We start from the raw sequence: 16,051 nt of genomic DNA, 5'->3' as shown, positions 1-16,051 counted from the left end.
CTCTCTCTCTCTCTCTCTCTCTCTCTCTCTCTCTCTCTCTCTCTCTCAACAACAGACACTGAATCGTTGACCCGCTGGAGCCATTCTCAGAACCCCCGTTACCGTGGCAACACTAGTTTGAGGGCCGAGGCCCGACTCTGAGAACAGTCCCCTCTTTCATCATCTGTCATGACAACACAAGCTATGTCAACCAATTAGGGAAAGGCAGGAAAGAAAACCGCCATTGATTGGACTTTTCCTGTAACGAATATAATGTTCAAAGAGGAGAGAAAAACAAGCGAGCGAGCGAGAGAGCTGTTAGACAAATATAATTAAAGGAGAGAATGACAGAGGCAGCAGGAACAGGTTAGTCAGCTCCTCGGCGTCAATACTTTCCATTTTCTAGGTCTCCAAAAACAGGATTTAAGACTATTACAGGTGCACAAATATCGAGACAAATATTGGATTGCCATGAGACGTTGTACAGGCTGTCATGGTACTCACTGAAATGATCCCTTAACGTTTCATCTACCTCCATCATCAGGTCAAGAATAAGAATAAGAGACTCTGGCTTATCACCAAATATGTGCAAAACTCACGGCATTCCCGCCCACCTCAGCTCTACCTCGTGATAATGCTAACTCGGTAAACACTGTCAGTGCTATACCAGCTTAACATTACCACGTTAGCACTGTTACTGTTAGCATTTAGCTCAAAGCCTCACGGAGGCATGGCTGCACACTTGTTATTAAGTATTCCGCTGTACAATTGACAGCGGAATTGTACAAAGCCCCGCCCCTTTGTTGTTAGTTGCTGCTACTCTGTCAAGTTGCCAGAGCTCCCATGGAGCCCACACTGTCACTAACTGAAGAAATACAAAAAAGTGATCTCAGAGAGAAGCAGACAGAAAGGTCTACAGTAAGCGTTTAAAGGATATATCCCGGATGTCAAACAGATTAAGCGGCGTAAACAGGTTAAAAAGATAAAAGATAGAGATACAGATCACAGTGTTAAAGTGAACCATCACATCAACTGATCATCGAGACAGAAGACAATGAAACTAAGGAACAACACTGTTCCTGTAAAGCTGGTAGGTCTTCATCCACTGTTACAATCACTTAAAAGCTAAAGCAGCATGTGTATACATTCAGTATACCATCAGTAGCTAGTGTAGCATAGAAGTGCTAGTTAATGCTTTGTCAATGTACTCTGCTAATGCTAGCTCCACTGGTTTTTACATAGAAACATAATTTACAAACGTATATTTCCTTACAACCTCTCCGGGTAGTGAGTATCACTATTACACAACGTTTAACCAGGACAAGCTCTAAATCCACTAAACCCGCCTAAAAATGAAAAACTTAAACGATTGCATGAGAGTTTATGGAGCAGAGTCGGATCGTTGCTGAACCCTCGTCAGAGCTGGCCGATGCTACGCTACGATTGGCCAGTCTGCGTTCATGAGGCGGGACTTAGCAGAGGGTCAATTAACTCATTTTAAACGCCAACTTGTTTTCTGACTTTAGTTTTTTGCATAGGGCTTGAAATCAACTGCCTTCCGAGTATGAAATTAATTTGAAATGGCAATAAAATGTATAAGGAAAGATGTTTCTCAAGGTTCATTTTCTCAAAGTGAACTTCCGTCACTTCCTGTGGCCGTCAGATGAAGGACAGAGAGCAGCTCTGCTAAGATAACACTCAGTCAGGCACAATTCAGTCCTGATCAAATGGAACAAAAGGCAGATCAAGACTTCTGTGATGGATCATCAAGCTCTGTGGAGTCTGGTTTTCTTTAAGCACTGGTATCTTTTGCCAGGACAGAACAGTTGTTTCTGTGCAAAGTTGTTTTGTTGTGGGTTTTTTTTTTTTTACAGATGTTTAACTGACTGTTTAAAGATCCACAGATGAGTGCTAATCCTGAGTGGGTCTCAGTTGTATTCAAGTTATAGGACGGTCTGCTCAGCCTCCATGCAGTCGGCTACACACAGCAGGAGCCTGGCGACATGTTATTTGAAAAGGACAGCGTCTGATCCATCTTAACCCAATAGACGGGAGGGTTAATGTAATCACAGCCTCTCTGGACGCCATGCTTCCTGCCCGGAGGAGAGCAGCAGGGCTCACGACCAACAATCCCCCCCACACACACACACACACACACACACAAACACACACACCACAAAACACCCACACACCCACACCACAGCCCCCTCCCCCCCCCCCCCAAATCGCCGGCCATTTTGGGAATGTGAATCAACTCAAACCCACTCACGGTTATTGATTTAAAATGACCGAAGGGATCTGAATGAAACGGGAAGTACAAATCATTTAATGGGCGCGGAGAGAAAACAGCAACGACGGGTTCTTCAGAGACGGAGGGGAGCACGAGAATGGAACGGAGAAGTGGAAGATAAGCAAGAGATAATTCATGAGGGAGGCCAAGAAAACATGGCAAGGACAGGACAGATTTAGCCCGTCAAGTCTTAACTCTTTAAAAAGGACCATAGTGACGGTCTGCCATGTTTTGAGAGTTTTTTGCTGCCAAACTACAAAATCCATACGCTGTACTTTACATTCCTGCTGACGAGTTTCTCCAAGAACACTAACTTTTTAGATAGATTTCAGTTGACTTCGGTTTTATCCCAGAATAAAATGACAAACAAAACTTTTATTACTTTGATCGCCTTTTGGATTTAAGTCACTGTTTGTTGCTTAGGATGCGGGAATTAGTCGCAACGTGTGTGCATGCAAGGATTCGCTTGCTAAAAAGTTGGGCAGCTAGGTTTCTCAGAATCTAAACACAATCAAACCCAGGCGACGAGCGCGGCAACTTTTAACTTTTTGTCTCGAGTCTTTAGCGTGAAGTCGATCGGGCGAACGGTTGTGGAGAAACACGAGGGACATACAGACAGACAGACAGAGTTCAGTTAGATGACAGTTAAGGCTTATCAATATGTGACCAGGTGTGGCAGTCTCTTTTGATCTACATTAATGTGTTAAAGGGCCTGGGGGGAGTTTTCACAGATTATATTAAAGGTAAATTCAATTGGAATTAGTTTATAATGTCAGAAACGGACAGACACGATGGGCCTGTGTACTATGGAATTTTCCATGATAGTGTTTTCCAATCGCCACACCAGCCAGAGACCATGCTGATACAGCAAATACCAGCCCAGTGGGACACGTACACACACACCTGACGCTCACGGGCATGTGTACATGGATACATTAGCTCTCAGGCCAACACCCACAATGTGATGAGGCCATTATTGTGTATGACCACAGTGTTTGCAGAGGCTGCATAATGTATTTACAGACTCCATTCACTGGTTTAGAGTTTCAGTCCAGCACTTTCTGCGAGACTGGATCCATTCATCTGGAGCCGCATTCACAGAGGAAAGCCCGACAGCTTGTAAAGGGGTAGTCCTCGACATCTCTACATGAGTTTATGATCTCAACCTCTAGTTTCAAGTCTTCTTCCATTCAGCATGTTTGCTTGGTAAATTATGGTCCATTTAGAGTAAAATAGACCATAAAGCAGAGTATGCTTTAGGGGTTGTGTTTCCAGTTACCGTTTTGGTCGCCTAAAAAATGTCTCAACCAGCGTTGGGATGGACTTAATGCCACCCTCTCGTGTCACTTTTGGTTTAAAAACAACGACAAAAAACCAAGATGGCGACGGACAAAAAGAGTCTCATATATTTTGTATATGTTTATTCTACAGTACTTTAGTGTAGGAGTGAAAATAATGATTATTTTTACTATCGATTCTATAAATCATAACCGTTTGATCCATAAAATGTCAGAAAATAGTGAACCGTCACATTTTCACCAAGAAAGAGGACTTGCCGCTGATGAGTCATTGTGGCGTCTCTTTTGTGAAGCAGCTGTTAACAGTGGTTGTTGACAGCTCCAGGCAGCTTACTGAGGAGCATGCGCCGGCACAAAGAACGAGAGGAGCTGCTTTAAACACATTATGCTGCCAGGGTCGAGCGCTGACGGCAGAGCGTATTAACCTTAAACACAAACAGCCCATTACATTGAGCCCTCTGTGTGCTTGGAAGTCAGTGTGTGTGTGTGTGTGTGCGCGCAAGGCTCAATGTGATATGCATGTGTGACAGACAAGAGCTGGTCCTTCTCCTACAATCTGATGACTCACCCTCCGACGTGCGTCAATGCAGAATCCGTCCCATATTTCAATCACGCACACGTTGGTAAGACCTGAATACACACAGTGTGATTTCAACACCGGCGGCCTTCCGTCCACCGCACTTGTTTACATGAGCAGTGCCGGGTGTCGTGTCCATTTGCATGTACCGTTCCAGATAACTGGGATCCAGCTCGTTCCAAATAGAGTTTAGTCTTTGCTACCGGGATTGTCACCGACCCTCTTCTACCGAGTGTAACTATTACCCGCTCATGGAGTCGCGTGAGAAGAATAATTATCGCGTTAGCAAGTTTGTTTGCAAAGTCCGAGTACGTACAGTCACTCTCTGTCCGGGACCGCAAGTGTTACTTGAGAAAGACTTTAACCAGGGGTCCGGATTGGCCGACCCATACACGCTGACTCAATGACCAGACATCTACACACCTGATAGAGGAAACAAGCATGGATAGTAAAGAGAAACTGAGGACGTTTAACTCTTTGGATGCCTATAACTATCCTGCAGAAAAACTTGCTATTTCAGCATTGGCAACAGCTGCCTACACTGCAAAGCAACCCCAAAAAAGTCTATCAAAAAGAGTCTTCCAATATCTGTGAAGCTTTCAGAGATTCCGCTAACCGCAGCCAAACGCTCACGGCTGTGGCTACGACTAGCAGAAGGCTAGAAACGATCTGTCTTGTGTATGCGTGTTCCCTTTCCCGCCAAGGGCTTCCTTCCGAGTTAGTGTTCTTCCTGGAGTCGCTCCGATTACAACGAGAATGTGACGTCATATTCACACAAGGCCGATCCTTTTTACATCCATCTCTCTAAAACCCGTTTCATGCTAGTCGTGGTTTAGAGCGGTCGGCGATATCACGCAATTGCGTCCCAGCAGACGTGCGCGCGAAGGTTCTTTGGAGGGTCTGAACACCGAGCCGTGCGCCTCCAAGATTTTGTGACAACGTCCCAATGATTGGCTCCGAGCAGATGGATGTCAGTCGGATGAGTTCTAAGAAAAGTAGACTAGTCTACGATGAGAGATCAAGACTACAGAAGAGAAGGGGTCCGTTCTTGGAGACGCTTTGAGTATGAACAACCAGACATTCCGCGCGGACTGCAAGAAGCATAGAAGGGCTTTTATAGTTAGTGATCCGCTCCAAGCTGGGTTCTTCCTTCAACCTGAAATTTTGCTTCATTAGTCATCAATATATAAGATGATTGAAAAAAACAAATGTATGCATCTTTGAGTGCCTGATCTATGTGTTCTAACTCCATGGATGAGGATGATTCATTTCATACATAAAAATCAAAAGAGCTGGTTCAGTTGATCGGGGGATTTATTCATACGGGTGCACTCAGTGCAGAGTAGATGTGGAGTCAAAGCACGGCCTTTAAATCAAACTTTTTTTTGCCTCATCTTTAGTTAATAATCTTTGAGTTCATGGAAATTCAACTCCTTTGAGCCGACTTGAAAGAAAGCACAATGATTCCTGTTATGCGGAGAGACATCTCTTTGGCCTTCAAAACCAGCTTTTGGTCTCAAAGCTGAAATTCATAATAGCTGCTAATTAGCATGTCCTTTTATCCAGCTCGTATGGTGGAGAATATTAGACGCACGCTCTCCACACTCTGCCATTAAGCCTTGCCAGCCGTTGATCAGTTTGTCCCGTCATGGTTATGTATTGAAGTTACCTCAACGACAGTCCAACAGCAGCAATGTGGGATGCAACGAGCACGACGTCTCTGCTATCTTTGCTGCAGTTCGAGGAAGTCAACGTACAATACACCACATTCCCTTCTCCTACTCTCTCCCCCTCTCCTCGGGGTGTCACGACCAAGCCTGTTGATCACCACTTCCTGGATACAGCAGGGAAAAAAGGAAGCAGCCGCATCTCATCCTGTGCAATCACCAGAGAGGGGGAACGATTCAGTAGCTGAGGGTGAGGTTTGGTTGTTTTGAGGCATCTCTTTCAGCCTTTTGCAATGAGACCACCAACCTGAAATGGCATCTTCCTGCCACCTTTTACTGCTATCTCACCAAACAGTACATTTTTACTGCAGTTGATTTGTGTTGAAATTAACTTTTAGTGGGCATACTGGTGCGTGGGCAGAAGGGCCACACTGAGATAAGCGAGAGTGAAAAACAGAGTTGAGGCAAAGGAAAAGAACAAGACACGGAGAGACAAGATGAGACGAGGTCCCATCATTTGTTACAGCAGCAACAACAGAGCTTTTCCCATCAGGCACTGCAGCTGACTTAGTGAAAAATGACAATGGCTGCTCTCTTCTCCTCAGTATTATGTTGGCCACGAATGAGAAAAGATACTAATGATCCGAACTGAACAACGAATGAGCAGATGAGCGCCAATAACAGTCGTTTCTTACGTACAGAGAGGAGTTAAAAGAGTTGTACCACTTCTAAACTGTAGCAGATAAACTCAAAGTGTCCGTGTTTCACTTTCAAAACTTGCTTTACTGAATTTCAACATGTCCAAACAACCCTCCCAGCAGCATTTTGCGACAGCGGGGGTGGGTTGTGGAATCGTTGCCTTTCCTTCTATATGGACTCATGTCAAGTCAGGGTGACCTGTTACACAGAGCTGATGGGAGTAAAGAACGGTTCCTCAAACAGTACGGGGGCTCTCAGTATCAGGTTCAAAGATCATGGACGAAAAGGATTGTGACTAAATGTCTTCAAAACAAAACTTTACACAAAATGCTGTCAACAACAAACGGTCTTATTCCTACCGGATGGCAGTACAGAAGCTTAGGAATGTCGGCACTTTGACCCCGTTGGTTTCAACACTTTTACATTCCTGACCCTACAGTCAAGTTCAAATCTGCCGCAAACCGACAGTAACCACGCTTCTTTTCATGTTTATAACCGTCTGAGTTGTGAAACCCTTCTGTGTGTGCAGGGGGATTCAGACTGCAGAATAAAAGACCACTTCCCCTGGTGCCCCAACACCGGCAAGCACCACAAACCCCATGCACACTGAGAAACACCTTCCACCAAGTGTGAGCCACAGCTCACTCAGCGTCACACTGATAGAAGTGACAGTTAGGACAAATGTAAAAAAAATAAATAAATAAATAAAGCTTAAAGCGAGACAACGGAACCTTTGGACTCGGCGACTGAGGCCACAAGTGAGAATTATGGGATTTCTTCAGCTAACATTAGCTACCATGAGCAACTGGTCATACCAGACCAAGTACGGCTGTAGCAGAGAGACCGCAGAATGTGTTGCATTGATGAAGTATGCGTTTTACTGGTTGTAAATTTATCAAGAAAATTGAGTGATTCATTTCTTCAACAGTACACGGTCTCGCTGTGAGAATTAAAGTAATTTATAATTCATTGGTGGAAGGTATTCCTTAAGACTTAAAAATACTCCACAGAGTACATCCTAGAGGACTAAACGGTGTTCACTTCAGATCTGCCGGCTACCGCCGTTAGCTGCTAGCCGCCGGCTTAGCCAGCACCCCGTTGAGTGTTGAGGCAATCAATCAAATCAATCACAAACGTGCTCTGAATTTAACATGTAGCATCTTTAAGTGCAACTTCGATGACAGCGCCTTAATGAAAATGGATTACTGCACTCTAAACAGAGTGTGCAGCTCCATTAAGGTTTTCTCAGACGCAGCTTGCGTGTTCTGTGGTGTTCCTGCTCACAGAACAGCAGGGTGGCAAACAAATGCAGCGTCCCAAACACACACTCCACATTACAATGAAACCTGATCTTGTGTGTCCTGCACCACATCAACATACAGCTCAGCTGAACTTTACTCCATGTGGATATGTTTATCCTGCAGAACAACGCCTCTCTCTCTCTCTGTGTGTGTGTGTGTAATACGACACCTCTGGTGGTAATTAACCTCAGAGCTACAGCTGAGGAGTTCTGCTCCAAAAAGAGACGTTACACCAAGAAACACAGATTTCACATGTGAGCGTCTCAACTCAAAGACTCAGCTGATGACTTAAATTCTTATTCTGTTATGTATTTAAAGAAAAAAAACAACTTTAAATTCTATTGTGAAAGCAATTCTGGAAAAAAAATACAGATTTCAAAAGAGTTATTAGGCAAAGCCACTCTGGTCTGCCTACGTAGGACCAGGGAATATTTGGTAACTACAGACAATTTGTCAATCATTTTTACAATTCATATAAATAAAAATAATTCTCAGGGCCAGTGTGACCTCTTCAAAATCCTCATATTTGGAAGCTGAAAATTGCAAATCTTTAGCTTTCTTTTACTTTGAAAAAGACTAAAACCTCTTAGCTGATTATCTAAACTCTTGACGATTCATTTTCTGCATCAGGAAATAAGTAGTAGCAGTAGTGTTAGTACAATTTAACTACAAATGGCAACAATAATACACACAGGGGGAAGATTAGACCAGCATTAAATGTGGCCCGTGGTGGATGTTGCACTGCTATGCTAAGTGTTGAATTAGCCGATTAGACCAATTTAAAGAGACTTTCTTGAGCCCCACCTTTAACACGACTGAGAACTGGTTTTACACTAAAACTGGAGACCTGATCTCCCTTCTTGAGGGAGAAAACATAAGACATCTTAATATCCTCTTGCAGTGAACGATCTCTCAACTCCTGCTGTGTGTTACGCAAGCTCCCTGCATATCTTTAAAAAAAATGACAAATAGAGGGCTGCAGGGATGAGTCCAAAGTTTCTCTTGAATGAATTAAACCTCAGCCACCCCAGAGAGGAGAGCCGAGATGGAAGCTAAGCTAACCCAGCTAGGACCTGAGGCTAGTCCGCTACCCAGCATGCTGCTGGGTGTCTCATGCCCGGTCGCAGAAAGATAAGATGGATGAAAGTGGTGACTGTTGAGCCCACACCTTCACAGAGACCTGGATCCATCGTGGTCCAGGATCAAGCTGCACTTACTACTCTTGTTTTCCTGTTTTTGTTTTGTTTGTTGTGTTACAAATGGGCTACAACTGAATTTCGTTGTGCATCCCTGTGTTGCATGAAAATAAATGATCCTTGAACCGTCCTGTCAACGATCTACAAATGCCGTTTTAAATGGCCCCTGTGGCGAGCTAGTCGCCCAGAGTCTCATTTGATTGGATGATTTTTGTATTTTGTAAACACCCTGAGGGCAGGATGAGTCAAACATTTAACAGAAGAGAAAATACAGGTTTCTTTATGATGATTTATTTTACATATAACAAGAGATAACTGAATAACAAACCCAGGGTGGGAACTGGGAAGATGCATTTCTCATTTCCCTGGGCCTTTAAATTCATGCACGTTTTCACTGTTTAGTAAAAAGCTGCTTACTCGCTCTTCACAGAGACTGTTCTCTCACTGCATAATCAGCCAGTTAACCAGCTGCACACAGCACACAGCCTCTGATGTCCTGTTGGGTCTTCTATTAGCTGGTCTCTTGTGTCCATGCAAACTAAAAAGGTAGGCTAAAGTCAGCCATGACGGTTGATGTTGCCAACACGGAGAGCGCACAAAGTTGCTGCTGAAGGCCGTTTCCACCGCGGCTATTTGTCTACGTGGCAAAGTTGGAGGATCATCGCTGGTTTGGTACGCCCTTGTTTGGTGGTGATGTGTTTCACAAAGCATAAGCATAATAGAAAAGCCTCCCGGGGACATTCCAGTCATATTTCAATGCGACTTAGTGGAATTTTTCCCCCCCCTGAGGCAACCAGCAGGTAAGAAACACAATTACACATAGGTGAGTGAAATGCAGACGGCCACTACAACATGACTCACTCCTTTTTATGCTGTTTTATCTTCCCGCGTCATCGACATCATTTCTCTTCAAGCATCAAATATCACTGTATGATTTTCACCAAATACCTCGATATCGATATTGCGAGATTTGTATATACATTGTCAGTATTGTGGATAGAATGACAGAGTGGGCAACAGTGTGGAGAGTTCAGAAAATGACTTCACTTCACTGCAGCCTTTAAAACAAGGAAAAGACAACACTTATGCCATAATACGAGATCCAAAATCTAAGACGATGTCTAGTCTCATATCACCATAGTGATATAATGTCGATACAATATAGATATTATGTCGATATAGTCCTGTTGCCCAGCACAAGTACTGAGCAAATTTCTTTAAAATTGGCACAAACGTCCACTCAAACTCAGGTTTGGTGGTCACCGTTATATCACAAAACACATTTTGGGCCATAACTCAAAAATGTAAATGCTAATTGTGGCAATTTCACACAAATGTCAAATAGGATAAAATGAAGACGGGGTGACATTTTGGACAAACATGGATGTAAACCGCAACATGACTGGTTGGATGTTTGACTGGCTAGTTTATTATAATTAAGAAAACAAATGTTTGACATTACCTCGCTCCAGCTTATCGTTTAATATAATGCTAAATTGAATATTTGGGGATTTGGGATTTTTTCTTGGACAAAACAACAAATTCTGATCAAATTAACCAACTAAATGAATCAAGAAATGAATTGCCAGATGAATTAAGAATGAAAAAATATGTAAGTTGAGAGTGTTATAGGTTGCCTTATAACACTCTTTCAAAATTGTTATTAAAAGGATGTAGCTCAACAATTTTGGAAATACATTTAATTGCTTTCTTTGTGAAAGTCAGAGGATAATATCAGCGTCATTCTTGCGTCTGTGCGATAAACATGAAGCAACAGCCTGCGGCCGCCTAGCTGACCGTAGCTTAGCACGAAGACTGGAAACAAGGAGGAAACCGCTAGCCTGGCACTGTTCAAAGGTAAAGTATCAACACATTATATCTTCTTGGTAAAAATGGGAGAAATCTTATTACTAGAGCGTACAAACATATTGCAGACGATAGTGCGATTCCAACTCTTTCCAGCAGTTAGAGGAAGGCCCTGAATGCAGCAGCTCTCTCTCTCTCATGGCTTTGTTGCCCACGGGTTACTATCACAGCAGGGCCCAATTCCTCGTACGTGGTTCAGCAAAGTCGATCAAATGTCCTATTAGCCAGCCTAAATTAACGAGATGATTGATGTCAGGCTATGTCGGTTTCTCCAAGGCTGATCCGCTCTCAAACAGTCTCGTTAATTCGACCCAGACGATCAGGATCAGGATAATTGCGCGTGCCCGTCCTACGTCAAAAGGGGGAAGCGTCGATCACCGAAACCATGATTTTCTAACAGTACAATGTTAAATAAACTCAAAGAAAGAGCCTCTTTTTACTTTTAATATCACAGACAAGTTAAATGCGTAAGTGTTAGGAAACGTATCGGCTCATTTTAATGCCTCATCACCCCAATCAATCAGATTATGTCTTTAAATGTGACTGCTGGCAGTGGGCTTAATGGCTCATTGGATGATTCTTATCATCCAATATAGCGAAAATAATTATCTCAACTCTTTCAGAATAAGTAGATAAAACAAGCCCAAAGAGTATCTAATTGATACTCATTAATATGAGGACATATGTACTGTATGCGCGTATGTATCATGTAGCCTACTATATATGTGTATATACATGTCTGTGTAGATTACCATATAGAACTAGGAGTTTGAATCTGTGTGTGGGCGGATCAGTGTGTATGCATTATTCATAATCAGAAATTCAATCAATTGAAGCAGTGAAAATAGTGTGTGATTCTCTCTATTCTTATCATGAGTCCACCTTAATCATTTTCTACAATAATGATATGCTGGTGTACTAATAACACTGTCATATAATTATGAGTGCTTTTAACCCCCATGTATGCAACGCAGCCATCAAGAGGACATGGGAGCAAGTAAACACTATAAGCACACACACATTACTCAGAATGGTGAGTCAATACAATATGTGCCATGGTAATGTATTGAACACATCCATAAGTTTATTAAGCGCCAAATAAACTTTACGAACAGCACGGCATGCAGCGGCTTTCCCGATGTTCTCCGCATCGCCGACACTGTACAACAATGTACCGCTCGCAAAAAAGCGCAATACTGCATCCAGTGTGTGAGACATCAATGCTCGGCTGCAGCGTGTGGTGTTCAATGTATGGCTCCAGAAGGTCTGTAAATAAATGATTCCTTGTGGGCAGAATGGATAGCGCTCGTATAGGAAGTCATCATGATGCGATAACGGATCTTGGCGATGTGTAAGAACTCTCTCCCTATAAAACGCTAATCTAACTAATATCCTCCTTCATCAGTGGATCTCTGAGGAAGGGAGCTGTACATTAATGCAATAGAGGCTTCTTAGTTTGCTCAGCTGGTTTTATGGATCACCGTGTGTCTCACTTTACATGCATTTCTGGAACTCCCGTATAACCCCCAGTATATGCGCAAGCGCATTAGACTACCGTATATGACAGGAGCTGCCATTTCTTCCGGGGAGTGACCAGCTTATCCAGCTACCCTCACTTAGCCTGCCCCGGAGCAGGTTCAAGCTTATGGATGCGTTGCCATGGTGATTTTGCCGAACTTGCTTCGTGGAACCGAAAAGCCATATCTACGTCATCTTATCCTGAAAAGTATCTGGCTAACTAAGTTAGCCACGTACGAGGAACGGGGCCCAGATCTTATTGCACAATAACATGTAAGGCCTTCACAACCCCCCCCGTTGCAAAAAGACATGGCCATAAAACACATAATACGACTTTTGCAGATTGTGTGCCTTTGGCCTTGTAACGATGCCAAGAAGACCTCATCTGGACGTGATGGAAAAAAAACGCTTGGAAATCTTTTTTTAACGGTCTGAATTTGATTGACAGTTTGATTCATTCTGCTTAGAATAAAACTTTTAAGTACGTCAATTTTTATGTTTTCAAAACTGCCAAAATACTATTCGGATTACTATATCGCATACACACTGCACACAGTTAGTATGTAGAATGGAATCGGAGCACAGCATTGGACCGATTTTGATCACAATAATGCCCAGTACTCCCAGCATGGGATGCCTTCAGGCTGCAATGCATTCTGGTCTATACAGTCTTATTGGTACCACCAAATGCAATGATTGTTATTTTAAATGGTTAAAAATCATTTCTGTTACCAAACATGCGAGTATGAAGAACACTAAGCATAAAGTTTTTTTAAAGGCCATTACGGCTTATTTGCTTACACGCTCAGGTCTGCTAGAATTAAACATATGCACTGGCAAAATGTGATTTTAGCCTTGAAGTCCGCCCCTGAACAAGCTAGAACACACAGGAAGGTATACACGCAGGCGTTCGACAACAACCCAGTTCAGCCGTGTGGAATCTGTCACAAGTAGCCTGATGACATTTTGACCTGTCTGCTGCTGATCTGAGGAGGGCACCTCTAACTTCTAGAGCCAGCCACATCCTGCCTGAAACTATGTCATGACCCATCCCCCCTCACCCTACCAATCTTCATTGGAAATCTGGAACCCCACCCCCCACACACACACACACACACACACACACACACACCTCACTCAGAATCCCTTGCCCACCAAATCAGCTGATGTTTTGCTGTTGTTTCAACCAACAAGAGGCCTGTACCAGGACTCAAAAACAAGGGCTTTCCCCTAAACCTCTCCCGTGTGGTTAACGCGCACGCGCACACACTCAAACTCTTCCCACATATAATTAGCTGCTGATAGATACTGGCAACGTCCTACATCTCTTAAGCGCCCACGAAGCTCGTCTTCCAGCACTTAATCAACTCGAAATGAGAGGTTTGCGGTGAGAGAAAAAAAACAAAACTTTTTAAGACTTTGAATGAAAGCGTCGCGCGCGCGCTCACACAAACGCTCTCTCTTTCTTTCTGTTGGCTCGCGCTTGCTTGTTCACCTCCAAAGGAAGCGCGCGCGACAAGCCAGGAAAACACAAACCGTAATGGAAAAGGAAGAGCGTGGAATTTAGTGGACTTGAACGCCAATAAAATGGTGGAAAGAGAAACAAGTGTCAACCTCGACAGCAACCACAATGTCCACTTTTACCACAACACATAACTGTAACCAAATGATTTACCAAAAAGAGACCATATGCTAAAACCCGACAGTTAACTTGTGATAAAAACACTAATTAACTTAGTTAACGCTAATTGCTGAGAGAGTTATCCGTGTGCCCCATTCACTCATCAAAAACGGTCATTTTTTTGTGACTGAGTGCATCACTCACCTCGTGCACTCCAACAACTTCACGGCTGAAGAGCGTTCTGGAGCCGGAGAAAACGCGTCCGACGAGACAAAAAAAGAAAACTTTGAGAGTTAGTTGTGTTTGTTCCACCGCCGGGTGAGACTCGTCGGTGTGAGGCTCAGCACAGCGTCAAAGCAGCGTACTCCGATGGGCGTGACTTCTTCTTCTTCTTCTTCTGTTGCTTTTAATGGCGGTTGGCAAAACAGATTTCGGGTGCAATAGCGCCACCCACTAATCTGGAGTGTGGACGAAGGATAGCCTCTGTAATACGACAACAAAACAAAGAAGATTAAAATAATCAAACAAACAAAAGGAAACGAATGAAAGAAGAGAAAATAGAGAAAAAAACCTTTCCTCAAATTCTATTTAATACTCTCGAGGAAGTTTCCAATATTTGTCACTCAAGCTTTTCTTTTGTACTTTAATGATATTTTCCTCTCCAATCAGTCCATTTTTCAAAGCTTTTCTCTCTCTGAATCGTACCTCTGACAGAACAATAAAACATCACCACAGTTTCTTCTTCTTCACAAAATTCACACTTTCCATTATTCTGCTTTCCAATAACATAGAGGGAACTGTTAAGACCAGTATGACCATCCCTTAGTCCAGTTAGAATCCTCTCCTCTTTCCTATTTCGTCCACTAGATCCTGCACTCCCAACCAATAGTTTATTTTTTAATAATAATTTTTAATAAACCTTCCTTTACTCCCTTCATTCCATTCGTTCTGCCATATCTTTTTGATTTGTCTCTTAAGCACCACTTTAGTGTCTGACATACTTGTATTTACATTAATGTTATTCCTCCCACTCTTCAAAGCACTTTTCACTGCTTTATCCGCCTTCTCATTCCCATTAACTTTGAGCAGGGACCCACACACAATTAACACACAGCTGCATCTGATGGATTCTGAATAGTAATCACAGTATTTCATACAATAAATCCTCTCTCTGGCCTGACGTCCTCTACCGATTGTAAGTAAATAACTATGGCCACCATCTCACGTGCAAACACAGATAAGTCACCACCAAGTCTCCTCACACACTCAACATTGAATTCTGGGATTACTGCTGCTGCTGCTGCTGTTCTACCAGTCTTAAGGTCTTTAGATCCATCTGTATGAATCTGTAAACGTTCATCTCATCAGTTCAAGGAGGCCAAGATCAATTTCTGGCTGTGGCAAGGAGGAATAACTGGCAGAACCACAGTGGGAGAATAACTTCTATCCAGTAAACCCAATTCACTAGCCTTCTTCTTAACAACCCAACCAAAGCTCTCTGTTGGCCTTTTTTCATGTTCCCAGCATGACTCAATAGAACTTATTGTCAGATGTTGTCATGTCCTTGTACTGTAAACTGACCCAATATGTCATCATGATCTGAAATTCTTCTCAACTCCAATGGCATCTCCCCCATTTCTATACAATGCAGGTACACATGTTGTTTTAAAAGGCCCACTACATATCTGTAATGCTTGTGCTCGGATTACATCCAGGTTTCCCAATATGTACATTCCAGGTGAGCCTGGCATCAAATCACATTCCTAAAAATATGAACGAGTCTATCCTTTTCAGCTCCATGCCATATAAATGCATTTTGACCTCTGTTCCATTTTTTTTTCTTGTAAAGAAAAGTGTAGTTGTTTTCTCAAAAGGAAATTGAAATCCCCGTCCCAATGACTGTTCCACTCGTTTGATTGTTTCCTGCATCTGTTTCACAACATATTCCACGTTCCTCCCTCTTTTCCACAGTGCCCCATCATCATAAATCATTATTGAAAACAACAAAGGACTAATTCCTGGACGGACGGATGGACGGA

The 16,051-nt window shown here is 43.0% G+C and overlaps 1 protein-coding gene across 2 annotated transcripts in view; it reads right to left on the bottom strand.

Moving 5' to 3' along the window:
- carhsp1 (calcium regulated heat stable protein 1) overlaps nt 1-14,611 on the bottom strand; it is an 18,076-nt gene extending 3,465 nt beyond the window's left edge. For both annotated transcript variants that reach the window (XM_031876260.1, XM_031876261.1), the window contains exon 1: nt 14,217-14,611. The gene's annotated coding sequence lies outside the window, so the exon portion shown is untranslated. The remainder of the gene's footprint in view (nt 1-14,216) is intronic.
- Nucleotides 14,612-16,051: the final 1,440 nt, after the last annotated feature.

This window comes from Anarrhichthys ocellatus, unplaced genomic scaffold (assembly GCF_004355925.1).
Source record: "Anarrhichthys ocellatus isolate YVR2014 unplaced genomic scaffold, GSC_Weel_1.0 scaffold106, whole genome shotgun sequence".
Lineage (NCBI taxonomy): Eukaryota > Metazoa > Chordata > Actinopteri > Perciformes > Anarhichadidae > Anarrhichthys > Anarrhichthys ocellatus.
The sequence above is the reverse complement of the archived record's forward strand: the minus strand, read 5'-3'. Positions and strand labels throughout refer to the sequence as shown.